General features: G+C 39.9%; 1 long non-coding RNA gene across 1 annotated transcript; it reads left to right on the top strand.

Moving 5' to 3' along the window:
- Positions 1–12,245: 12,245 nt before the first annotated feature.
- Positions 12,246–24,770, top strand: LOC110339279. Its single transcript, XR_005876809.1, has 2 exons — positions 12,246–12,469; positions 24,228–24,770. It is a non-coding gene; the product is annotated as an uncharacterized LOC110339279 (long non-coding RNA).
- Positions 24,771–26,758: the final 1,988 nt, after the last annotated feature.

Genomic DNA, 26,758 nt, shown 5'->3' on the forward strand with positions numbered 1-26,758 from the left:
ATGTTTCATGATGACAGAGTAAAGGCATGGTGGTAGGAAGATCTGACATCTTACATCTTGATCTGAAAGCTGGAGGTAGAAAGAGGGGTTGTGTGGGGGTTTGATTTGTAATTGGCCCCATAGACTCATAAGGAGTGGGCACTATTAGGAAGTGTGGCCTTGTCAGTGTAGACGTAGTCTTTTGGGGGTAAGTGTGTTAGGGTGGTGAGCTTTGAGGTTTCAGGTGGTCAAGCTAGGCCCAGTTTGTTTCTCTCTTCTTGCTGCCTGCCAGTCCAGATGTAGAACTCTCAGCTCCTTGTCCAGCAGCATGTCTGCCTGTGTGCCATCACCCTTCCCAGCATGATGATAGTGGATGAAACCTCTGAAACTGTAAGTAAGCCCCAATTAAATGTATTCCTTATTAAGAGTTGCTGTGATCATGGTGTCTCTTCATAGCAATGAAACTCTGACTAAGATGGGGGAGGAGGAAAGAGAAGGAGAGAGAGAGAAAGAGAGAGGGACACACACACATGCAGAAAGAGAGAGAGAGAGAGAGAGAGAGAGAGAGAGAGAGAAGAGAAAGAGAGAGAGAAAGAGAAAGAGAAAGAGAGAGAAAGAGAATAGGTATGATGTGAGTCTTTGAAACCTCAAAGCCTCAAATCCCCAGTGACACAACTCCTCCAAGAAGGCCACACCCCCTAATCATTCATAAACAATTCTACCAACTGGAGGCCCTTCTCATTTAAACTACCACATTCTTTTCTTTGCCTCTCATTGGCTCATGGCTGTATCACAATGCAAAATGCATTCAGTCCAACTCCAAAAGTCCCCATATTATTTCACAGTCACCAACAGTTTAAAAGTCCAAAGTCTCTTCTGGAATTCAAAGCAATTTCTTCATTGTAAGTCTCTGTATATAAAAAAGCAGATCACATACTTCCATATCCAATGACAAAGTACATATATTACCATTCCAAAGAGAAGGAATGGGGGCATAATGAGGAAACACTGGACCATAGCAAAATTGAAAACAAACAAGGAAAATTCCAAATTCTGTAGCTCTGAATCTAGCGTCAGAGAGTTTAAATGATGCTTCCCTTCCACTTTTGCTGCCTTCAACATACATACCTCTATTGGACTGATTCTACTCCCTGCACTCAGCTCACCCTGGCAGTTGTGTCTTGACTCTAGCATTTCCAACACCTTGGTAGTCTCCACTACAACCCAGGCTTCACTTTTACAACTTTGCACAATGGTTTCTCGGGGCTTCTTGCACTCTCAGGGCTTCATGTAGGGCCTGCTCTGCCACATATTGCCTGGCCTTAGCAGCTCTCCTTCCCCATGGAAGAAGATCCTACAATCTGTACTCTAGTACCCTTCATGACTCGAAAGCCAGAAACGTATGAATAACACTGCCACAGCTGACTGCCTGCTTGGAATGAAGCCTGTCTCCTCCCTGAATCACATTTACATAAGCTTTTCTTTGTTGTTGATTTTCAGGAGCAGGGACTTCCTCAGACCTTTCCTTTTTGCAAATTTCAGGTTTATCATATGAACTGTCTCTAATCCAGTTGTTATTTTTTCCTGAAACCTCTTGAGCTTGGCTCCATAGTCCACATTGCTATCAATAGTACTGCCTTCCAAGATCCTACTAGGATGGCCCATTAAGCCCTACTTACAATTCTCAACCATTTTCCCATTACAAAGTCCCAAAGTTGTCCACATTCCTCAAAAAACAAAACCAACCAACCAACCAACCAAACAAACAAACAAACAAACAAAAAATAGCATGGTCAGGCCTGTCACAGCAACAATCCATTTCCTGGTATCAATTTCTGTCTTAGTTACTTTTCTGTTGCTGTAATAAAACACTGTGTGAGCAAGTCAACTTATAAAAGAAGTGTTTAATTTGGGGTTTACAGTTTCAGAGAATTAGAGTCCATGGTAACGGAACAGAGGCATGGTGGCCGAAACAGCTGAGAGATAGGTAGGTAGGTAGGTAGATAGATAGATAGATAGATAGATAGGCACAGTGTTTTGAAATCTCAAAGCCCACCCCCAGTGACAGCTCCTCCTAATCATTTCCAAACAGTTTTACCAACTGGGGACCAAGCATTCTAATACATGAGCCTATGAGGGTCATTTTTATTCAAACCACCACATTGCTCTAAACTTCAAATCCTCTCAAGAAGAACAAAAGCTCTAAGCCTTTGTATTGGAGACTTATTGCCCTGGTCTTTGAATTCTGGTGGCCCATCTCCCAGAAGGTAGTGTTATAGCATCACAACTTTGGTGTCAGAACGTTCTGTGCCATTTTGTAAAATAAATTAATTTTTATTTTATATTTGCATACTTCAAGTAAGTCTGTGTACCATATTTTTGCAATGCCCATGCAGGCTAGAAAAGGGCATAAAATCTCATGAAACCAAAGTTACAAACCATTGTAAGACATCATCATCTAGGTGCTGTGGATTAAAACCCTGTCCTCTGGAAAAGGAGCCAATGCTTTTAGCTGCAGAGTTTTCTCTATAGCCCCGAAACCTTCTATTCTTAATTCCTGCTGAATCTCTGGAACATTTCCAGCAATAAAGGCTTTCACCTCTCACTACCTTTGCCTTCTGTAATTTCAGCTGTCCACGTTCTTACCCAGTTGCTCTGTTCTCTGGAACTAATTCAGTTGCCACCTAGGTGCTAAGTGAGCCCAAGGATGACACATCTAGGATTTCTAGGGGCTTAGGGCCTTAAGAGTCACTCTCTAGTTCATTATAGTGCCAGGTGCCTGCAACTGAAAGCCTGGTATTTTAATCCATTAGTCTTACCATCTCAGTCCACTGTACTCAGGATAAAGACCACAAGTAGGCAATAAAAGACTATCCACAAGCAGTCTTTATTGGAATGTAGTGCTGGAGCACAGGGCAGAGGTAGGAAGACCTCAAAGTGGTTCTTCATTTAGGGGTGTGGCCTTGTAAGATTTCTCCTACTCATGCTGTTCTATCAACTGCTGTTGCCATCATTCATGTCTTATTTAGGCAACTGTAATGTTGAGATTCCATGGGTACAGTTTCCCTATCAATATATGTATATCTCACTAGTAGTCATCATCTGCTGCAAAAAATGTTTTCAAAATAATTTTAGTTTTAGTTTTGTACATTTTAATCAATACATAATTTTGTTATTTTCCCCCTTCTCTTGACTCCCTCCGGTGTAGTGGCGTCTTGCCCATGAACCTGTAACAGTGGCCCCAAGAAATATTCAAATCATAGGCCTGACATCAGCCTAAAGAGTATATAACCAATCAAGTACCATGTGTCTCACAGAGTTTTTCTGCCATAGGCTCATGTTTCCCTGGAATTGTTTAGGCTCTTTGTTAACAGACCTCAAAATTCTTCCATGTTTTGGCTCATCAGAAATCCAGACAATGATGTGTAAGATATGGGGAAGGTATTGGGCCTGGAGCCGTATTTAACAGCTTTAAGGACTTGTGTTTACATCTGTGGAGTATGACCTGAAAGACCAGGACTATAAGAGTCATTTAAAGGCAACCTGTCAGACATCCATGAGTTTTGACCTAGGCTTCATGGAATTTGTGTGCTAGCCCATATCCAGCTCTTAACACTTTGTGTGACCTTAAGAAGACAACATCAATTTGTTTCTTTGAATTCCTTTCAGAACAAACAGTCTGTAACTCAGGAAAGTTTAGTAGCATTGGAATTTGTCCTGCTCATGGAGACAGTGGATTAAGCAAAGAAATGAATAGGCTGAGTAAAGTGTAACCTTCCTTCAGTCTCTTAATTTTTTTCTGCTTAAATGCATGTGTTCTAAGGCAGTTCCCAGCTAGCAGAGCCTGGTGGTAGGGAATTCAGAATCCAGGAAGAAGGTGGCAAGAGACTGTTTCTGCTTCTAACCTGTGGTTGTAAAACAGATCTTCACACTGCATGGAGAGATCGATATACAGTGTCTGGGGAGGTTTTGGGACTTTGAAACAGATGATGAGAGAACTGCGAACTATGCCCCATGCGGAAGAGCAGAAGGAATCTGAGATGGTAAGCCAGGAGAAGCTGTCCCAATGGGACCCTGTTCCCAGCTGTCTCAAGGGGTCTTAATGGGAGAGGAGTGATTTTTAAACCTGAGTCAACAGGTATACTGGGGTAAGCAGATAACTATAGGGACAGATTTCATGTTACTAGGAACAATTTTGCTACATTTCAGACACAAGCAGCTTAAACAGTATTGATTTTTGAGGCTGGAGAGATGACTTAGTGGTTAAGAGCCGTTGCCGCTCTTTCAGAGAACCCAGGTTTTATTTCCCGTACCCACATGGCAGCCCTCAACCATTGTAACTCTTGTGCCAGGAAACCTGGCATCCTCTTCTAACCTTTATGGACACCAGGCACCACATGGTACATGAACATACATAGACAAAACACCCATGCACAGCTTTTTAAAAAAAGTATTTATTTATGGTTAGTGAAAGTTTGGGAGGAATGTCCAAATTAACAGTTGACAACAATAATACTTACAGATTCAGTTATCAGGAAGGGGATTGGATAAAATATCTTTTAAGTCCTTTTTAAATCTTGAAAGTCATTACTTCCCATATTAGTGATCAAATTAGTGGAAAGAGAATTTTATTCATGAGGTCTAGAACTCCAACTAAGGAGCATATTTATACTACTGTGTATAAGGCTGGTTCTGCCCACTGACCATTGAACAAATACATAATTTCCATGTTAAAGATGAAGAAATTTTGTTACTGTTTGTCAAAACTCAATTTGAGGGTAAAGCTATAGAATGGTTGCCTACCATGCACACTACCCTTGCTTCAATTTCAAATAAAAATATATGTTTTTCAACTTGATTATCCTTACCTGTTTCTTCAAAGTGCAAATCAAATATTTCAATCCCAACATCACAATTTTCTTGAGCTTCAAGTTTGTGGATAAATATAAAGTTGATCAGAAAGTTACAAAGTATCATCAAAATTGGGAATTATTATTTTCTTATGTTTGGTGGCTTGAGTACAGTTTGATCTCTGATAATGTTTAAGGGACAATTTCTCCAGGGCTAGAAAAGGAAGATTGTTTGAAGAGTGACTCCTTCTGTAGTCTCTAACCTTTAAACTTGTCTCTGTGGGCCAGCAATATGGTCCAGCAGGTAAAAGGGCTTGTCACCAACTCTGACAACATGAATTCAATCCCGAGAGCAAGTGTAAATGTAGAAGGAGTGACTTATTCCCAAAAGTTTTCCTCTGACTTCTTCCATAATGTTCCATAGAATATGTGTCCCTTATCATAAATAATAATAATGTCATACTTTTCCTCTGGAACAATGTAAGAAGTTGGATGGATGTGGTGGAAGGCTGTGAGTAGCTTAGAGTGTGAGAGGAAGAAGAGTAAGTAAAGCAGAAAACTAGTACCAGACATATGATGGCCAAGGTGACACAGACAGGACCACATGCAAATGTTTCTAATACTTTCTAAAAGAAAACTAGAAATGGGTTATTGTTTTAAACAGGGTGTTTAGACAGCCTTACTTCCGTGTAAAGAACGTAAAAAGCGTATAAAAAGCATAGACTTGGGGGATTTCAAGGAGTACAAAAGTCCCTCTCTTTGGCACAGGTATGATGGGTGGAGATCTTTGTCTCCGCAAATGGGTTGGCTAAAGAACCAGAATGATGGGAAAGGGAATTGGATCCCTGGAATGAATTCCAGGGCTGGCAAGAACAGATGATATCCTTCCCATACTCCCAACTGTTTCTAGGAAACAAGCATTGTTTACCTTTGGAGACCAGGAAAAAAATGACATTTCTTTCACTGGGAATGAAAAAAAAAAGATAATCTCTGTCTGATCATCTCTAGGCTTAGGCTTGTTTATTTATCAGCTGCTAGGAATCAACTGTTTTCTGAAGCCAAGTCCCAGTTCACAGGCCTATGTAATGGAGCATATATCATTGTTGAACAGGAGATTAGCACCACTGTGCGGTGATCTCTGTATCCTCTGTAGAAGCCCTTCTATGCTACCCCTCTCTGCTTTATCTTCTTGCCTCGGCGTCGGATTTTGCCTACTCTTCATTTTCTTTGTCTTTTCTTATCCACTTTCCTGGTTCCATTTTGTAATTTTGTCTCCCATGTTGCTTCTTTTTCTCTCTTCTTTATATCTGTGTGGTTCTTTTAACTGTTATCATCCGTAGTTGGCTCAGACTCTAGGCAGTTGTGCATCTGGGAGACTTTTTCACTTAGAGAAAAGATAGATACAAAACCAATATTAGCTCATATCCTTGGTCTCCCAGCCACAGAACTTCCATGTTTTCCCTTGAGAACAATCATTCTACTATTTACTACAATTTCCTTTCTATTTTTCTCATTCTGTGGTTTAATATTTCCTTTGCTTGAGTTCAGCTCATTACTCCTGGTAAGATTATCTGGGGTTCCTCTTAGTCCCTCTGCTCCCTCTCTAGTGTTTATTGCCTGAATGTACTAAACGAAGTCTTGTAGTATAACAACATGGACCTTTAAAAGTTTGGTTGTGCTGGGAGAAAACATCTTGAGTGAGGTAACCCAATCACAGAAACTCACTCATATATGGAAATTAGACATAGAGCAAATGACTACCAGCCTACAATCCACACCACCAGAGAAACTAGGAAACAAGGAGGGCCCCAAGAAAAGAACACATGATGCCCTGAAGAAGAGGAGGGGAAAGAACCCCTGAGCAAATTGGGAGCATGGGAGGAGAAAGGAGAGAAGTGGGAAGGGGAGAGGGGGAGAAGGAGGGAGGAGAACAGGGCAGGAGGACTGAGACAGGGGAGGAATAGAGGAGGGCAAGAAAGGAGATGCCTTGATAGAGGGAGCCAGTATAGGTTTGGAGAGAGGTCTGACACAGGGGAAATATTAGGGGATCCACAGGGATGACCAAACTAAGAAGCTAGGCAGTGGTGGAGAGGCTGCCTTTGATGCCCTTCTCCTATAATGAGACTACCTTATATATGCCATTCTAGAGCCTTCATCCAGTAGCTGATCGAAGCAGAAACAGGCACCCACAGCTAAATACTGGAATCTAGTTTTAGAGAGGGAGGAGGGATGAGCAAAGGAGCCAAGACTGTGCTGGAGAAACCCACAGAAACAGTTGACCTGACCTAGTGAGAGCATGGAGACCCTAGTCGTATAGGTGGGGAACCAGCATTGAACTGAGCCAAGCCCTCTGAATGTGAGTGCCAGCTAGGTAGCCAGAGCAGTCTATGGGACCTCTAATGGCGAAACCAGAGTTTATCCCTAGAGCACAAATGGAGTTTGGGAGCCCATTCCCTATGGAGGGATACTATTGCAGCCCAGGCCATTGCAGCCCAGGCCCTCTCCCAAATGATGTGACAGACTTTGATGGTCCCCTGGGGAGGACCTCATTATCCCTGGGGAGTGGGTGGGGGGGTGGGTTGAGGGGTCGGTGGGGATCATGGGAGGGCAAGGGAATAGATGATTGATATGTAAATAAGAGTGCTTCTAAAAAAAGTTTGGTTCTGTGACTACTTCTCCTGAAAGTAGTAATTACTAAGAATTTAAAAATGTAAAATCTGAGTTCTAAAGGGATTTAACAATTTGCAGCATCATAAAGTTAGAAAGAAATGGACCTGAGATGCCAAAGTAGATGCACTATAAAACAAAATCCATGGTCTTTCAATAACATTACAATAGGCTTCAGCATAGCACATGAAGAAGTTCACAAGACTATTTCTCTAATTACTTGATGGATCCCTAAGTCTAGTTCAAAGATCATATGATCAAATGGGTTTTAGACTACATAAGAGACAACATGGTATGTTAGAAGAATTCTTGGGATATATTTACATTCACCAAACTGATCTGTGCATTTTATGTATAATTCATTTTGTTACCTGCAGCTCACAAATTGAGACACAGAAGCAAGTGATATTAAGTATAATACTCTAAGTCATTCAATGCTAACCTATAAAATAAGGCTCATGTTTAAGGAGTCTTACACTAGAGTTTATGATCTCAACCTCAGTGTTATTCCTTGACCGATGTCCTATGTAACCTTTGTCATATTTCTTTTCTCTTCCTATAAAATGAGTAGTGAGACTGGTACAGAGACCTGTAAGCTGTGTTTTGCTGAGTCCTGCTGTTTCCCAGAGATATTTTGGAAGGGGACAATGCAAATGAAGGAGTAGTTAGGGAAAGAGAAAGCAATTACAGTGCTTTCACTCTCCTAACTTGTTTTCAAGCCTTACCAGCTCTGCTTTTTGTCTGTTTTCCATATCAGAGTTCCCTTACTCAGAAATATATTTAAATAAAAAAGAAAATCCGTAGCAGACTGTCTTTATAGGATTATTACAGGACTGTAAGATTCACCTGGATTAAGCATTAGTCCACAGGTCACTCACAAGAGGCTTTTTCTTGTAGAGAATTTTAAGTTCGCTCCACAATACTGAAACATTTGTCTGGATTTCCATGTGAACTCCTTTGTATACTTTGCATTTTCTTTATGGCTTTCTCATCAGGACACCAACTCTAATATTCTGACCTGATTTTAGCACTGTTTTCAATATTTACCTCTATGTCAATTGCTCCACAAACACTGGATAGTCTTTTTTGTTTGTTTATCTTTGGTTTTTTGAGACAGAATTTCTCTGTGTAGGTCTGGTTGTCCTGGAACTTGCTCTGTAGACCAGACTGGCCTCAAAGTCACAGAGATCTGCTTCCCAATTGCTAGGATTAAAGACAGGTGCCACCACCGTCCGGTGGCGCTGGAAATTCTTTTGATTCTTATGGCCATAACATATTTGTTAGTGAAATAAGCTGCAACATTTACTGGCCAGGACACCCCAAAGTTTTGTTGCTCTGATACACTGTAGCTTATTCTTAAGTTAATATTTTGATTATATTAAAATATTTCTGAGTACTAAGGGTGTGTTAAGTGTAGTTCAAACATAAAGCTCTATGGGAACTGACCAGACAAAGGTTAACTCTTGAATCCCAGGCATCAGCCTGGGAATCCAGCATGGGACTGAACAAGACCCCCCTGAATCTGGGTGTCAGTGAGGAGGCCCAGGTAATCTATTGAGCCTTGGGCAGCAGATCAGTACCCATCCCAAGTATACACACGGACTTTGGACTCCCATAGAACAATGTGAGGTGCACTCTCACCCTGAACTCTTGGGGAAGGGTCTAGGCCCTGCCCTATATGAAATGACAGACTATGGACACCCCCATGGAGGGCCTCACCCTCCCTGGGGGAATGAGGGGATAACGGGGGGGGGGTTGGGGAAAAAAAAGAAATAATGGGAGTGGAAGGAATAGGAAAAAATCATGTATCAGTTACTATATCTTGAATTATACCTATATTTTACCTTTATTTCCTTATGACTCATGAGACTAGAAGGTCTTTATACATGCTAGAAGACTGGATTCTTCTTCATTGGGGAAAATTTTAAGACTAGAAAAATACTGTTTTGACATCTTAGTAGCATATCCAGGAATTACAGACCATGTTTTGAGTAACTCCCATTAGCTATAGTTAAATTCCAAATCTCATAGAACCTAATGGATTGAGAACTGTGGCCATTATTTTAATGACAGTAAAGAAGCTTCACACAGTACATTTATGGGTTATATGTATTTTACTTACCAGTATAATATGTTCCACATCAGATAACTCCCTTGAAAATTACTTCATAATAATGTAATGGATGACTTTCTCTGGATTGCTGATGTCTGCCTGGTGTGATCATTTGGCTTACCTATCATGACATGCTCAATGTAACAAAACCTTTTCATAAAGCTAGAGATAATATGTGGCAGGAAACTTTAATATTTTATGTATAGATAAAGGATACACAGACTACAAAATGACTACATAGTAGTCATTTGGAGGATCTTTCTAGTCACATTCTTATATTTTTTTATATCCACTGTATCATTGGGGTATCACATAAAAATGTATCAGTGCCTTACTGAGGCCTTTACTCTTTCTGCTTCAGTGAAAAGAAAACTTTGTCCTGCCAAGTGAAGAAGTAGGTGTCAATGGCCCTTTCTACTTTAATTTTTCTAGAGAAATGTGATACTTTTATACTCAGTCATAGAAAACTGATCACCTATTTTTTTAACCTATTGTTTCCTTCAAGAGTAGCTGATGGTCATGACTCCTTTTAAAGTTCAGGAAAGCCTTATAGAATAAAGTAGATCATGGAACATTCAGTCTAAGAATTTGGAAAGAGGTACTTGTTTCTCAACTCTGAATTAGAGTGTAAATCAGAGAAGCTACAACAGATTGAGAAGTCAGCCTTCTATAAACATGATTATTTTTCTAATGCCTAAATTTTCTTTCATCTGCTGTCTGCCACTTTTGCTTTATTTTTAGTATTTTTTCACAATTATAATGTTTCATAGTTGTTAAAGCGAACAAGAAACAGTGATTATTTTTGCGTCCAAGATTGGCCTGAGTGGGATGGAATAGCAGTTCCCTTTGATGTGAATTCAAACAAGCTACAAGAGAAATTATTACAAGCTATATCCTGCCATTTAGAGACCTTTTCCTAGAATTAATTTTTACTTCAACTCTGGAATTTTTAAAATGTAATTAGAGGGGTTATTTGCTTGGCAAACTCATCAAAAGACTGCTACTGGACCCCAAAGGATTAAACTGCTTCTACTTTCACTGATAGATGCTACTCTTCATTTCACTTTTAGTGATATACTATTCAGCTGATGAAAATGAAAAACAATGACACCAAACTAAGTTTTTCTCTCAGGTTTATAGGAATAGTTGTATCATTAAACATAACTAAGTGCATTGCTACTTTTTAAAAGTTCAGCCTATGAAAATGAGAAAAATACAGAGAAAGGATAATTTTGCAAATTACTATAAGCCAAAAATTTTGGCTCAGGAACATTAAGGCATAATAACTTAGAAGACATGCACATTTTATTCTCCAGCTCCACAATACTTATAATACACGTGAGTCCTCACATATACTGACAGACTAAGTTTAGTTTAACTAACATTTTTTATTGTTAAGAATGGGTTAGTTTTGACATACAATACATAATACCTGGCATAATTTTGTCCCGCAAGTACTTTACTTTTGAAATTTTTGTCTTCTACTGACCACTCTATGGGCTGGTATGCTGGCTAGTTCAATTTCAACTAAACACACGCTAGAATTGTGTGATAGAAGGGAACTTCAGTTGAGAAAATGTCTTCATGAGATTGGGCTGTAGGCAAACCTGTAGAGCATTTTCTTAATTAGTGATTGATGGGGGAATGCCCAGCCCATTGTGGGTGGTGTCATCCCTGGGCTTGTGGCCCTGGGTTCTATAAGAAAGTAGGCTGAGCAAAACATGAGGAACAAGCCAGTAAGCACCACTCTCCATGGCCTTTGCATCAGCTCCTGCCTCCAGGTTCCCACTCAGTTTGAGTTATTGCCTTGGCTTCCCTTAGCAGACTGTGACTCAGGAAATTAAGTCAAATAAACCTTTTTTTACCCCAAGTTTCTTTTGGTCATGGTATTTCGTCACAGCAACAGTAACCCCAGCTAAGACAGAAATTGGTATCAGGATAGTGGAGTTTTGCTGTGACAGACATGACCATGTTGTTTTGGGGAGGATTGTGGAAGGACTTTGGAACTTGGGGCTAGAAAAGCCATTGGGTCTTCAAAGTTTGGTGAGCAGTTATGTGGGAGCTTGGAAGATAAGAGTACTGAAGGTTATGGAGGCCTGGCTTGTGAAGTTTCAAAGGGAAATTTGAGAGTCACTTAAAAACTCTATTGGGGCCGTTGCATATTTTGAATTAAGAATCCGTGGTTCAGGTCTGGTGGGGCTTAAGAGCTGTCTGTGAATAACACGATGCCAGAACAATGGAAGTGAAGCTTTGCTTTTCGGGGAAAATCCATGCTGGTCAGGGGGAACTGAGAAATTGGCAGTGATTAAGAGACCAGCTCATTGAAGAGAAATCTTCCAGGAAGTGTTTCCTCAAGGGTAGCACACAGAGATGTGTTCCAAAGGTGGCCAAGGTTGTACCTCGCACTGGCAATTGAACTTGGTAGGCTAAAAATCACTCAGGTGGAACGGGTTCTGAAGGCATGAAGGGGTAATGGAGAATAGCTCAGGCTCCGCACTGTAGCAGTCTTGCCGGTAACAGTTGCCACGCCCAAAGGGTGTGGCCTCAGGTGGACCGAACAGGAAAGAGGGAAGCTTGAGGCCACGCCCAAGGGGGTGTGGCCACTGTTACAGGCAAGACTGCAATATCGCTGTGTGGCAAGGCTGGAGTTATGAAGAGAGCCCAGGAACAGGCTACTGGTGAAAGTGCAGCTCAGTTGTAGAGTGAGACCCCTGTATTTTGGCGATGCCAGTGCCATTGGGTGACTTCCAAGAACAGCAGTATCAGTTGATGGAGCCAGCCTGAGCTTTGGAGACAATTTTTGTTGGCTGCAGTGGGTGGAGCCAAAGAAGTGACCCGGCATTTTAGAGGAACCCAGATGGTGAGTGGATCTCAGACATTGGGCACTGAGTTATTTACAAGATGGCATTGGTTTTGCTTTGTTCAGCTTGTGACTGTGCCCCCTTAAAAATAAAATATCTAATTTATTTTGTACTTTACAAGAGTCCACAGTTGAGAGATTTTGAACTTTTAAAGAGAGTTTGGATTTTTAAAGAGAATGGATTTTTAAAATGTTTCAATTTATGTTTTATATTGTGATATTATTAAAATAACACCTTGGGGGAAACCAGAAAGGAAAGGTTCTAACTGAAAAGTGATGTGCTTGTGTGTCAAGTAGACAAGGGGCCAGTTGTGCTGCCTAGTTTTATATCAAGTGACACCAACTAGAGTCATCTGAGAGGAGAGAACCTCAGCTGAGAAAACACCTCCATAAGATCTGGCTGGGAGCAGGTCTGTAGGGCATTTTCTTAATTAGTGATTGATGTGAGGAAGGTCAAGCCCATCATGGGTGGGACCATCCCTAGGCTTGTGCTCCTGGGTTCTGTAAGAAAGCAGGCTGAGTAAGGCACGAGGAGCAAGCCAGTAGTAAGCAGCAATCCTTCATGGCCTCCGCTTCAGTTCCAGCTTCCAGGTTCCCAGCTAGTTTGAATTACTGCCTTGGCTTCCCTCAAGGGACCGGCGACTTGGGATATGGAAGCCAAACCCTTTTTCTCCCCAAGTTTCTTTTGTACATAGTGCTTCATCACAGCAAAAGTAACCCTAACTAAGACATCTGGGTAGACAGGCAAATGGCCAGATTTGAAAAAAAGAGAGAATAGTGCAATATTAAATATTACACCAAAAAGACATAGTCATCAGAGGAATATTAACCCCCCAAATAGGCAAAAGACCTGAGCAATTCGGACTTCAGATATTTTTTGTCTTGTTTATGTAGTCAGAAGCAAAGACTATGCTTAATTGTGTAATTTAGGGTTTTGAAATTTAGGGTATTTATTCACGATCATATGCCTAGTCTTTGACAACTTCTCTGCTATAGCTTTAATGTTCACTGTTGTATTTTTCACATTTATACCAAAATATGTCCAAATGTGCTGATCATATAAACTTGGAATGTTAGAGATTTATTATGAACATTCCAGGCTTACATTTTTCTAAGAGTCTGTTCTGTTTCTTATCAGTATTTCAGGAAAACCCACACATGCATGCCTACATCTTCTCCAAACTAAAACAAAACAAATAATTAGGCATTGAGGAAACAGGCCAATGCATTTAGTTTTGATTGTCGTCCCCATGGATATTGATCAAATCAACACAGCTGTGACAGTGTCCTAATGGAAAGAACAAGGGATTTGGGGAAAACATCTTTGAATGTTGTAGGCTATAATTGGCTGAGTGGCATTTGGAAAACTTACTTAACAGATTTGAGCCTTATTTGCTTAAACCATAAAATAACAAAATCAAACAGATCTCATAGGGCCGTTGGAAGGATTTGAAATGAGATAAGCTGTAGCGATGGTGTATCATTTGACAGTAGTTGTTCTGTCTGCACTACATTACACTTCGTGCAGTAAACAGATAGTAGAATTGTGGCCATTAAGGGATAGGGCAAGGAGGAAAGTGGAATTGTTCAACAATAGGCTTTTTATTTTTGGTTTTGTACTATTGGCCATTGAAAATATGCACTGAGCAAGTGTTGCTCACTGAACTATGTTTTCAGTCCAAGAATTGTTCAATGGGAGCAGAGTTTTAGTTTTAAAGAGGTGCAGTGTGCATATACCTAGTACTATTAGATGATACACTTAAAAGTAGTTAATGATAAATTCGATGCTATATGATTTTAAAGAATTTTTTTAATTTAAACTAAAAACAATCTTATTTTACATACCAGTCTCAGTTTCCTCTTCCTCTCATCCACCCATGCCCCCACCAACCCCCATCCCATATCCCATAATTTTTTGAAATTATAATTATCACATCATTTCCCCATTCCCTTCCCTCCCTCTAACCCCACCCTCACATGTCCCCCTCCCTCACATTTCCCCTTGCTCTTGCTCAAATTCATGGCCCCTTTTCCTTACTTGTTGTTAAATATATGTATATTTATGTATACATAAATAAATCCCACTCAGTCTGTATAATGTTACCTATATGCATATGATCTCAGGCCTGGCCATTTGGTATTGGATAACCAGTTGGAGGTTCTTCTCTGGGGAAGACAATTTCTCCAGGTTGCACCATTCCCCTGGTGCTAGTAGTTGTTTGTACAGGGTTGAGGCAAGAGCTTTTCTCCTCCTACATTGGCATGGTCATTGGTGTTGTCATTGTTCAGGTATTGTTTAGGCAGCCATGCTAATGACACTTTATGGGTGTAGCTTCTTTGGCAGTTCTAGGAGACAAAAATCCCACACTAGACTTCCTCTTCTTCTGGCTCATACAATCTTTATTACTCCTCTTCCTCAGTGATCCCTGGCCTTAGTTGCAATAATTGTGCTGTAGACATATCATTTTGGGCGGGGAACCACATGCTATTTTGTTCTTTGTATGTTTATCAGTTGTGGTTTCCAGTAATGGTACCAATCTATTGCAAAGGTGAGGGGTGAGAACTACTTAATCTGTAGCAGTAAGGATAAATATTTAGAATGTAGTTAGGGATTATGCTGGTTTAGTAAAGTGGTGATTGTAGGTTCTACCTAAAGATTCATGACTTCACTATCCCTAGGTAGTTGGCTAGGTGGCCAATACTAGGCATGATTTCTCTCTTTGTTGTAAAGGCCTTAAGACCAATTACAGAGTGGATGGCTAATGCCAAGGTGTGTATGCCACTATTGCACCCTTAGGGGTATTATGTCATGTTGGTCACTGTTGTGGTTCATATAGCTGGATAGAGATATTTGTTGGTGCCCTCTTGGAAACTGGCATGGTGCCTTTTGATACCCAGGGAGTAGGCTTTCAGGTCAAATCCAGCTTAGGGCCTCTGAATCCTTTGTCTGAAGTACATGGCTTCTTCAGCTATAAGAACTTAACTTCAACCTCTTCTGGGGAATAAAGGACAACAGTAACAGCCTGTAATGTTTTGGAAGTCTCTTGCACAAACCTGACCAACAACTCAAAAACAGGATTCTCGTGCCTGGTGTTGGGTATTTTGTTAATCTATGGCCTTTGGGAGAAGCATTGTCAGCCCAGATGGAAATATTTAATTTAAACTGCGTATGTATACATAGACATACATGTGTTATATGTCATTTTAGCTAGAAAATAATATTATTCCTTATAACATTTTAGATACCCTTACTGTTACTTTATTCACCTCCCTCCTTTCTAAATTTATCTTCCCCCTCCTTAATTAGGAATGATAGATGAAATTAAACATGCAGTGTTTGTCTTTCTGGGCCTGGGTTACCTCACTCAATATCACCATTTCTAGATATATTTACCTGCAAAGTTCATTATTTCATTTTTCATTATAGCTGAATAGCATTCCATAATGTATGCATAGTGCATTTTTATTATCCACCAATTGTTTGAAGGTCATTTGGGTTGTTTCCATTTCCTAGCTATTGTGAATAGGGCAGCAGTGAACTGACTAATAAATATCTGCAAAGTAAGATGTCAAGTTCTTTGGGCATAATGCCAAGGAGTGGTATAACCGGGTCAGATAGTTGATTTATTTTTTAGCTTCTTGAGGGTTTATTACACGATTTCCATGGTGACCAGATCAGTTTACAATCCCCCAAGGGTGAAAGAGGATTTGCCCCTTATCACATACTCTTCAACATTTCTTGTTGGTTGGTTATTTTGGTGATATTTGCCATTCTGACTATGGTAAAATGAAATCTCAAATCTCATTTTGATTTGCATTTTCCTAATTGCTAGGAAAGCTGAACATTTTTGAGATATTTCTTAGCCATTTTTATTTCTTCTTTTGAGAACTTTCTGTTCAGATCCCTAGCCCAATTTTGAATGGGTCATTTTTTTCAGTTTGTTTTTTAGTTCTTTGTGTATTCTGGATATTAATCCTCTGCCAGATACAGCTGGCGAAGATTCTCTTCTATTCTGTGGGCTTCCTTTTCAATCAGTTGTTTTCTTAGCTGTGCAGAAGATTTTTATTTTTATGAGTCCCACTTGTCAATTGCTGGCCTCCTTTCCTGGACAAATGAGATCCTATTCAGAGTCCTTTCCTACACCTATATTGTGTAGAGTACTGGCTATGTTTTCTTCTAGGAATTTCATTATTTCAGGTTTCACATTTAGGTCTTGGATTCACTTGGAGTTAGCTAGTTTTTGTGCAACTGGACCTGTTTTCATTCCTCTATATGTGGACATTGTTTTCCTAACATCATTTGTTGAAGATACTGTTTTTTGTTCCCCAGAGTAATTTTTTTTGGGGAATTTAGACTGGATATTAGATGGCCATAGTTACACATAACTCACGTTTGTGTCTCCAATTTTGTTTCATTGATCTGCATGCCTTTTTTGTCCTAGTACCATATTGTTTTTATTACTATGGCTCCAGCCTTGCTTGTCTCTTTTTGCTCAGTGTTGTTTGAGGTATCCATGGTCTTTTATGTTTCTACGTGAATTTTAGGATAGTTTTTTTCTATTTCTGTGAAGAATAATATGGAGCTTTTGATTGATTTCTAGTGTCTTTATCTCTCTTCAGAGATTTAAAGTTTTCATTATAGAGGTCTTTCACCTCTTTGGTTAGGCTTATTTCTAGAGATTTTATTTTCATTGGGGCTATTGTGATTGAGAGTATGTCCATTATCTCTTTCTCTGTATGTTTGTTGTTGGTGTATAGAAAAAGTATTGACTTTGCAAGTTTGTTCTCTATCCTACCACCTTGATGAAATTGTTGATCATTTCTAGACATTTTCTGGCAGAATTTTAGGATCTCTTCTGTATAATATTGCTTCATGTTTTTCTCAATTTAGAATAATGTTGGCTGTAGTTTTCCTCATATATAGGTATGTACAGGTATGTTCCCGTTTTCCTCATATATAGGTATGTACAGGTATGTTCCCTCTAGTCCTACTCTCTAGGACATTTATCATGCAGCATGTCAGATTTTGTCAAAGACTTTTTCTGCATCTATTGATGATTATATGATTTTTTGAATCTTTTTACTTTTAAAGTATATTGAATTAAAATAGCTTCTGCATCTCTGGGATTTAGCCAACTTGGTCATGGTGGATAATGTTTTTAATGTGTGTCTGTATTCAGTTTGAAAGTATTTTGTGTGTGCGTGTGTGCGCGCGCGCGCGCGCGTGTGTGTGTGTGTGTGTGTGTGTGTGGTGAGACAGACTTTCCTCTGTGGGACAGTTCTGGCTGTCTTGAAACTTGCTTTGTAGACCAGGCTGGCCTCGAACTCACTGAAATCCACCTGCCTATACCTCCCAAGTGCTGAGATTGCTGAGATTAAAGACATGTGCCACCACTACCCAGTTGTTTGCATGCATTTTAATTTAGGCAATTTTAAATCTATGTCTATCAGGACTGTTGCTGTATAGCTTTTTCAGGGTTTTTTTGGGGTGTCTGTCTGTCTGTCTGTCTGTGTGCACCTGTGTGTTTTACCTGGTTTTGTTATTAGTGTGATACTGGCTTCATAGAAGTAGTTTGTGTGTGCTCCTGTTTCTCTTTTTTGAATAGTTTAAGGATTTGACTGTAGATCTATGAAATTCTAGTATAATTCTGTTGGGAATCCATATGAACTTGGAGTTTTTTAGTTGGAGGGCTTTTTATTACTGTTTCAGTTTCATTTGTTATGGGTCTGTTTAGGATGTTGATCTCTTCTTGGTTTAATTTTGGTGGTTTGGCAGAATTTATAAATGTATCCATTTCCTTTAGGTTTTCCAGAATAATGGAGTACAGGTTTTTAAAGTATTCCCTTATAACATTGGTTATAAGGGAATGTCTCTGGTATCTGTTGTAATGTTTACCTGTTCAATTTTGAGTCATTAGATTGGGTCTTCTCTTTTCTTCTTTTGGCTAGTTGACCAAAGGGTCTGTCAATATTGTTTATCTTCTCAAAGAACCAGTTCTTAGATTCTTTGGTTCTTTCTGTTGTTTTCTTTGTTTATATTTCATGGGGAGTCAACAAAGCCTGGCACATTCAGTTGGGGCATGACCATTTCCCCCTCAAATCAAGGCTGAGTATCCCACCATATAGAATGGGCTTCAAAAAGCCAGCTTATGCACTATGGATAGATACTGGTCCCTGATGGGGAAGTCTTGTGTATATGTCAATAAAGCACTGTTGGCCAATAGGGAAGCAAGATAGGTGGGACTAGTAGTGGAGGAGGATTCTGGGAAGGAGAGACACAGAGGAGTCATGATGTAGCCGCCATAGGAATAAGAGGTCCAAACCCTTTTCTCTGGTAAGAGAAATACTTAGATTAGCGATTATGAGTTAAATACTTAAGTCAGAGCTAGCCAGTAAGAAACAAGCAAACTGCCAACAGCTTCATAAAATTTACATAGCCTCCTGTGTGTTTATTTGGGACTGATGTGGCTCTGGAACCAGGCTGGCGGGAAGGCTGCACTCCAAAGGTTCCACTGCCAGGTGTTCCACAAACAGAGCAAGCTACAAAACTGTTGTCCACATGTGGAGAGTCTGGTTCAGTCCCATGAAGGCTCCCTAGAGTCTATGAGCTTCTGTAAATTCTTTGTATAGTTTGGATATTAATCCTCTGTCAGATTTATAGCTGGCAAAGCGTCTCTCATTTTGACCATTTCTTCTTCATTTAGTTAATTGTTTTCTTAAGATTTTTGTTGTTTGAGGTCACAGTTGTCAATTGTTGGCCTTAATTCCTTGGAAAATGGATTCCTGAACAGAAAGTCCTTTCCTACACCTATATCTTATAGGGTACTGACTATGTTTTTTATTTAACTTTTTACACATATTACTCTCAGTTCCTTTTCCCTCTCCTCCTCCCCCAGCTACTCACTCTTCCCAACCCACTCTATCTCCCTTCCCCTCCTCAGGGAGGGTAAGGCCTTCCATGAGGGATTTTCAGAGTCTGTCATATAATCCCGGGCAGGGCCTAGGTTTTTCCCCATGTGTCCAGGCTGAGACATCATCCTCCATGTGGAATGGGCTCCCAGAATCCATTTGTATGCCAGGAATAAATACTAATCTACTCTCCAAGGTCCCATAAGTTTCCGAGGCCTCTTCTCTGACCCCAGGTAGGGGGTGGTGGGGAGTGGGTGCGGGGTGGTTGGGTGTCTGGATCAGTCTTGGGCTGGTCTCTCAGTCATCAGTCTGGGGTCCATGCGTTCCCTCTTGTTCAGGTCAGCTGCCTCTGTGGGTTTCGCCAGCCTGGTCTTGATTCCTTTGCTCATTACTCCTCTTTGCAACTGGATTCCAGGAGTTCAGTTAGGTTTTTAGCTGTGGGTGTCTGCCTCTGCTTCCGTCAGCCATGGGATGAGGGTTCTAGGATGACATATAAGGTAGTCATCAATCTCTTTATCAGGGGAGGGCATTTAAAGTAGCCTTAATGCCAGTTGGTGTATTTTTTGTAGATCTGTGAAGATCTCACTAGTGCCAGATCTCTCCTCCAACTTATAATGGCTCTCTCTATTATGATATCTCTCATCTTGCTCTTCTCTATTCTTGCCCTGGCTCAACCTTCCTGCTCTCCTGTGTCCTCCTCTCCCCTCCTCTTCTCCCCCTCTCTTTCTCCCATCCCCCCCCACTGGTGGTGGGATTGTAGGCTAGCAATCTCCTGCTCCATGTTTAAAATCCATATATGAGTGAGTACATACAATGTTTGTCTTTTTGTGACTGGGCTACCTCACTCAGGATGATTTCTTCTAATGACATCCATTTACCTGCAAATTTCAAGATTCCATTTTTTCCTGCTGAGTAGTACTCCATTGTATAGATGTACCATATTTTCTCTATCTACTCTTCAGTTGAGGGGCATCTAGGTTGCTTCCAGGTTCTGGCTATTACAAATAATGCTGCTATGAACATAGTTGAGCAGATGTCCTTATTGTATAAGTGTACATTATTTGGGTATATGCCTAAGAGTGGAATTGCTGAATCTTGTGGTAGGCTGATTTACATTTTCACATTAAATTGTCTTTCCTATTTCTATGAAGGTTGACAGTAGAGTTTTGATTGGCATTGCACTGAACCTGTAGATCACATTTGGTAGTGGATCCAAATACACTACTTTTAAGTCATAACCTTCTACCCTTTGCTGGTATATGACCATGTTATAATAGAAAATTAATTTAGTTCAATTTCAAAAGTCTTCATAGCCTTCAGTGATTCTAAAACCTTAAAGTCTAATGTCTCCTATGAGTTCCTACAAAACTAAAATAAGATTGCTTTTAATTTAAATAAAAACTATAAACTATAAAAATATAAGTTACATACTTGTACCACATAATGGTACAGAGTAAACATTCTCATTTCAAAATGGAAGGACTGTGATATAACACGAAATAATCATACCAAGTCAAACTCCTAATTCAGCAGGACAAATAACAATTTCAACACCATATCTGATGTCTGGGGCTTGTAATCAAGTGTTTCAAAAGGGCTTGGTAGCTTTACCCCTCCAGCTCTATACTTATACTTTTCTTAGCAGGCACCCCATAGTCTTTGTATCTCTAATATCCAGGGGTCTCTACTGAAACTTGGGTTTCACTTTCACAACTGCCTACAATGGCCTCTTAGGACTTATTTTCAGGGACTCTGACCCTACCACATGCTGTCTGGCCTCAGCTGCTTTCCCCCTAAATCATGTGCTTTTAATGCTGCCATCTTGGGATAAAGCCTATACCACCTCCACCCAGACCACAGCTGTGTCTCCTTCTGTATGATGACTCAGGAGAGAAACACTTTATTGGGGAGTTACTTTTAAGGAGCAGGAAACCCCTTCAGGCTAGGCTTTACTTTTTAACTGAATTTGGGTCCTCATTAGATAAAGCCTTCGAAGGAGTTAGATTTTGCCCTTGGTAAACCTTTCAGTGTATAACAGACTTCTTTTCAGTGATGCATATTTCTAACAATTGCAGCTCTTTTCTCAGAAGTAAATTGAATATGTTCCTGTCTTGACATTTCTTCTGCCAAAAAATTAGTCCATTATCTTTAAATTCTGCTTCACATAGGTTCTCAGAACACAGAATGAATAGACAATTTTGGCCAAAATATTACACAGATGGCCCCTGGATTTATCCTGAACTGGAAGTAGCTGGTGACCTTGAAGCTGCTGATCCCCGTTTTACAAAATTTCATGAGCCGAGCCAGGCGTTGGTGGCACACACCTTTAATTCCAGCACTTGGGAGGCAGATACAGGTGGATCTCTGTGAGTTCAAGTCCAGCCTGGTCTACAGAGAGAGTTTCAGGACAGGCTCCAAAACAATACAGAAAAACCCTTGTCATAAGAATGTCCCATTAAGCTCTGCTTCCAGCATGCTATGACCTTTCTAGCCCTAAGAACCAAACTCTTTAATACATCAGCTACAAAACAGTCCCAAAGGTACAAGAACCACATAGTCAGATTTGGTAGCAGCAACTGTGAGACACACAGAGATGTATTAGTAAATCAGTTCAGTTGGCCCAAACAGGTGTTCAGGTGCCTCCTCTCAGTTTCAGTCATGTTACCACATACACTTAAGGAAAGTTGCCGGTTTAGTAATAACAAAGAAACAGGCATCAGAACTCTGTTCTGTAATCCCTGACCTTCAGCAAGGACAGTCTTAGACTGCTGCTTTTGTGGTCTTTCCTCTGCTTGACTAGATTCTGTCACTTCTCATCATTCATTATCTTGTATCTTCTCTTTCTTTTATCACTGATTTTTCTTTTTATTCCTTAATCATTAATATCTTTATTTTATAACCTTTTCAGTGATTCTCAATTTTAATGTACATAAAATCACCTAGAAAGCTGAGCATAGTGGTGTACATCTTCAGTCTTAGCTCTCGGAGGCAGGAGCAGGTAGATTTCTGTGAGTTCAAGGCTAGCCTGATCTACAGAGAGACAGCCAGGGCTACATAGTGAAACCCTGTCTCAAAAAACACCACTAAACAAAATCAGAAAATTTTCTCAATTGCAGAAACATATTTAACAAGTTTGGTCTGAGAATATCCACTTCTAACTCATGTAACAATCCTTTGGGAAGACAGAATATACTTTAACTATTAATGCCGTGGTTAATGACTAATTTTTGCATATTTCCTGAGCTTGAAGTAATAATTAGTATTTAATATCATGTCTCCCATTGTCCAGGAATAGCTTCTACATTTATTTATCTCTCCCATCTGTATATATCAAGTTCCTCATATTCTCAGCTTATTTGGAACTGACAGTGTTATGACCTGATTATCAAATGTCTTAAATTACTTTTAGTAATTTTTTGTTAGTTTGATTTTTGATTTTTCTTTTTAAAAATTTTTATTAGTTTGTTGAGAGTTTTGTACAATTTGTTTTGATCATAATCACCATCATTCCCCCAACTCTTCCCGGATTCATGCTCTTCCCTATCCACACAATTTTGTGTCCCCTTTTAAAGACAGTCATTAAGATCAAGTTGTGCTGCCCAAATATTCTTGGAGGCATGATCTTTGACCAGAATAGGGATGCCTTCTCTACACTCCTAGAGAAAACTTTTTCTCCCTCTACCAGCAGCTAACAAGTACCAAAGCTCTTCAGCTAGGAGTGGGATTTCATGTCCAACTCCCATCTAAATGTGATACAATTATTCAATGAAATATCATTAAACTGTTAAAAAATGAAATTAGCAGGTAAATGTATGAAGCTAGAAATAATCATCCTGAGTGATGTAACCCAGAAATAGAAAGACAATAATCTCAGGTTTACTCTCATTACTCTGGATGTTAGCTTTACATATATATGTTCTATTTAGAATACCACAGATATTAGGAATTTAGTAAGGGACCATTGGAGAGAGGGGACTTCAAGAGAGGAGACAGAACACAGTAATATAAAAGGAGAATAATGGAAGAAAAATGGTTAAATTTTGGTGGTAAATAGGAAGATAGAGGAATAGGTAAAGGGAGGGATAACTAACAATAGAGGCCCCTTTAAAAGGCCATACAGAAACCTACTACTATAAAACTTCAAAAATATATACATATGTGAAAAAGGTAGTTTAATGAAGTTACTCTACAACAGGGGATAATATCCCAATGAGACACCCCATGTTAGCAAATGTAAACCTTAGTACCAGGAATGGGTTAACTCTTTTTGAGGTGTTGGTCAGTGAGGTCATGTAGACCTCCAAATATTATAGGCTATTGCCAGCACTTCTAACTACTTGCTAGAACTTGATGGTAAGACCTGTTGCTGAAGATAATACATACTTGAATCACAGAACATGGAAACATCAAGCTGGTACTCACCTACAAACTACAAAAATGACTAGCCTAACAAGATAGATTCACTGGTACAACAGTGGCACGAACGTTATTTGAGTAACTGGCTACTACTGTGTGCCTCAAAGGCCCTACTCCATGATATGGAACTCATACCTGGCACTATTCAAAAGACAAACAACCTGTTGCTAGGTAGGTCATAAACTCTAGTAGAGAACCCAATACTATTATTCTTTTAATTGCACATAGTATTAAAACTACTCCTAATGATTTAATGCTATTCCCATAGATTTATTAGAGTGTCTCTCAAACCTCATCAGACAATCTTCTCTTTGCAATAGTTGGAAATTAATACAGATAACCCAACTGGTTAGCATATAGAGAATTAATATGTCCCTTGTTCTACTTCATAACTACCATTATTTCTTTTAATATTTTGCTTTATATTATCCAGCAACGGATGGAAGTAGATGCAGAGACCAACTGCCAAACACAAGGTGGATCCAGGGGAATCCCACAGAAAGGAATGGAGAGGGGATTGCAGGAGCCAGTGAAGTCAAGGACATCATGAGAACACAGCCCACAGAATCAACTAAGCAGAGCTTATAAGGAATCACAGAGACTAAAGTAACAATCATGGAGCTTGTATGGATCTGAGCTAGGTCCTCTGCATATGTGTTATGGTTGTATAGCTGTGTGTTCTTGTGGAACTTCTAACAATGGGTGTGGGGGGAGTGTCTCTGACTCTTTTGCCTGCATTTGGGACCTTTATCCTCCTAATAGGTTTTCTCATCTAGCCCTGGTAAGAGGCTTTGTGCCTAGTCTTATTGTGACTTGTTAGGCGATGTTTGGTTGATAACCCTGGTAGGCTTGCTCTTTTTTAAGGAAAATGTGAATCTGGGAAAGAGGGGAGTAGGGGGAGGACTGGGAAAAGTGTAGGGAGGTGAAAATGTTATCAGGATGTCATTTATGAGAGAATAATAAAAGAAAAGAGAGATTTTTTGCCTCCAGTTTATTATGTCATGCCAAGCATTCCCCTTTTTTGCTAGCATAACACTTTTTGGTATTGAAAATTTCTCATCTGTGAAGAAGCAATCAAAACTTTCAGTAGGAAAGACTAAAATTTATTTCTTTTTTAAAATTATTTTTTTATTATTTTACATCCGGACTGTAGTTTCCCCTACCTCCTCTCCTTCTATCCCCTCTGCCTTCCCCTGCCATGCCCCCATACTCTACCTATGTTTCTTTTCAGAAAGGGGCAGGGCCTCCCATAGATGTCAACAAAGTATGGCATATAAAGTTGAGGTAATACTAAGTTCTGCAACCCAGTATGAGGACTAGGTTCCCAAAAGCTATCCCAAGTTAGGGATAGGCCCTGATTCCACTGCTTGGAGTCCCACAAATAGACCAACTTACATAATTGTGGCACATATGTAGGGGGCCTAGGCCTGCCCCATGCAGGCTCCCTAGCTATTGGTCCAGAGTCTGTGAGCTCCTATGAGCCCAGGTTAGTTGTTTATGTAGGACTCTCTGGGTCCTACAATTCTTCCTACCTCTCAGACAGGATTCCTGGAGCTCAGTTCAGTGTTTCTCTGCATCTGTTTCCATCAGTTAGTAGATGAAGGCTCTCTGGTGACAATTAGGGTGGTCACCAATCTGATTACAGGAAACAGTCAGTTCAGGCATCCTTTCCGCTATTGCTAGGAGTCCTAACTGGGCTCATCCTTGTGGGTTCCTGGAAGTTTCCCTGGCATCAGGTTTCTCCCAAACCTGAAACACCCTACCAACAAGATATCTCTTTCATTACTCCCCCTGTCTGTCTTGCCCCTAACTCACCAGACCTGATCCCCCATGTTTCCTTCTCCATAGCTCCACTTTACCTAGGAGATCTCTTGTGTTTCCTCTTCCCAGGGAAATCAGTGCTTCACTCTTTCAGCCCTCCTTGTTACCTAGCCTCTCTGGGGCTGTTGATTGTAGCATGGTTATCCTTTACTTTATAGCTAATATTCATTTTTGAGTGAGTACATACCATGATTGTCTTTCTGGGCCTGAGTTACCTCATTCAGGATGTTTTTTTTCTAGTTTCATTCATTTGCCTGAAAATTTCATGATATCATTGTTTTTTTTAACAGCTGAGTAAATGTACCACATTTTCTTTGTCAGTTATTCAGTTGAGGAGGATCTAGGTTGTTTCCAGGTTCTGGCTACTATGAATAATGCTACTATGAACATAGTTGAACAAGTGTCTTTGTGGTATGATTGGGCATTCAATAGATGTGTGCCAAAATTTGATATAGCTGGGTCATATAGATTGATGTCCAACTTTCTGAGAAACTGCCATATCGATTTCCAAAGTGGTTGTACAAATTTGCACTCCTACCATCAGTGGAGTGTTCACCTTACTTCAAATCCTCTCCAACATAAGCTATTATCAGTGTTTTTGATCTTAGTCATTCTGACAGGTGTAAGATGATATCTTACAGTTATTTTGATTTACATTTCTCTGATGGCTAAGGATGTTGAACAGTTCTTTAAGTGTATCTTGACTATTTGATATTCTTCTGTTGAGAATTCTCAGTTTCGATCTGTACCACACTTTTTGATTGGATTATTTGGTATTTTGGTGTCTAGTTTCTTTATATATTTTGGAAATTAGGCCCCTGTTAGATGTGGGGTTGGTAAAGATCTTTTCCCATTCTGTGGCCTGCTGTTTTGTCTTATTGACAGTGTCCTTTGCCTTGCAGAAGCCTTTCAGTTTCATGAGGTCCCATTTATTGTCAATATCAGTGTCTGTGCTACTGGTGTTATGTTCAGAAAGTTGTCTCCTGTGCCAATGCATTCAAGGCTACTTCCTCATTTCTATTCTATCATGTTCGCTGTAACTGGATTTATGCTGAAGTTTTTGATCCACTTGGACTAGCCTTTTTTGCAGAGCTATAGGTATGGATCTATTTGCATTCTTCTACAAGCTGACGTCTAGTTATA

The sequence above is a fragment of the Mesocricetus auratus genome, unplaced genomic scaffold (genome assembly GCF_017639785.1).
Source record: "Mesocricetus auratus isolate SY011 unplaced genomic scaffold, BCM_Maur_2.0 Super-Scaffold_100003, whole genome shotgun sequence".
In the NCBI taxonomy this organism is placed as follows: Eukaryota; Metazoa; Chordata; class Mammalia; order Rodentia; family Cricetidae; genus Mesocricetus; species Mesocricetus auratus.